This window comes from Bison bison, unplaced genomic scaffold (assembly GCF_000754665.1).
Source record: "Bison bison bison isolate TAMUID 2011002044 unplaced genomic scaffold, Bison_UMD1.0 scf7180017864299, whole genome shotgun sequence".
NCBI classification, from domain to species: domain Eukaryota; kingdom Metazoa; phylum Chordata; class Mammalia; order Artiodactyla; family Bovidae; genus Bison; species Bison bison.
The window spans coordinates 1,954,924-1,956,209 of NW_011494871.1; the positions used below are offsets into that span (position 1 = coordinate 1,954,924).

Genomic DNA, 1,286 nt, shown 5'->3' on the forward strand with positions numbered 1-1,286 from the left:
GGGGATGCTGGTTATAATCTATGTTACAAAAATGGCATGACTGTAAAATATCTGTAAAATAGTCAAAGTAGAGACATGAAAAACCCAAGCCTAAGAGGTTACTACAGGAAGGTTGACCACATGGAGATCATGGTGTGTCCCACATAGCAGGAAGGGCGTGGGTGGGCTCTGGGAGCCCCTGGCTTCTGGGAGCCCCTGCCCTTCCTTCACTTGTAGCTCCTAATTAACTACACCCTTGAAGTCCTTAGTAAAGTGAGAAACTGAGGAAATCTCTCATTTTTCTGCATTGGATCTCTCTCATCAGACACATTCTGAGTCTTCTGTCTTCTCATTATATAAAAGAAACAAAAACAAGTTGAACCCAAGAGTTCTCATCTACAACACTAAGCGTCCGTAAAGGGGAAAAAACGATAATCCAAGAAGATGACACCAGCCAAGACACCACTCTTGTCTGAATGTGAGAAAAACCACTCACACACCATGAGCACAGAGCGCCCTCAATAGACGTTAGTTAAATAGATCACCAGCTTGAACATCTGGAAGTTCACGGTTCACGTATTGCTGAAGCCTGGCTTGGAGAATTTTGAGCATTACTTTACTAGCGTGTGAGATGAGTGCAATTGTGCGGTAGTTTGAGCACTCGTTGGCATTGCCTTTCTTTGGGATTGGAATGAAAACTGACCTTTTCCAGTCCTGTGGTCACTGCTGAGTTTTCCAAATTTGCTGGCATATTGAGTGCAGCACTTTCACAGCATCATCTTTCAGGATTTGAAATAGCTCAACTGGAATGCCATCACCTCCACTAGCTTTGTTCGTAGTCATGCTTTCTAAGGCCTACTTGACTTCACATGCCAGGATGTCTGGGTCTAGGTGAGTGAAAACACCTTCGTGATTATCTTGGTCGAGAAGATCTTTTTTGTACAGTTTTTCTGTGTATTCTTGCCACCTCTTCTTAATATCTTCTGCTTCTGTTAGGTTCATACCATTTCTGTCCTTTATTGAGCCCATCTTTGCATGAGATGTTCCTTTGGTATCTCTAATTTTCTTGAAGAGATCTCTAGTCTTTCCCATTCTGTTGTTTTCCTCTATTTCTTTGCATTGATCACTGAGGAAGGCTTTCTTATCTCTTCTTGCTATTCTTTGGAACTCTGCATTCAGATGCTTGTGAGAGTTGGACTGTGAAGAAAGCTGAGGGCCAAAGAATTGATGCTTTTGAACTGTGGTGTTGGAGAAGACTCTTGAGAGTCCCTTGGACTGCAAGGAGATCCAACCAGTCCATTCTGAAA

The 1,286-nt window shown here is 42.8% G+C and overlaps 1 protein-coding gene across 1 annotated transcript in view; it reads right to left on the minus strand.

The window, feature by feature from the left end:
- Positions 1 to 1,286, minus strand: part of LOC104996856 (sacsin-like) — a gene marked incomplete at its 3' end in the record, with an annotated part of 16,961 nt that overhangs the window by 3,446 nt on the left and 12,229 nt on the right. The gene's annotated exons all lie outside the window — the stretch shown is intronic.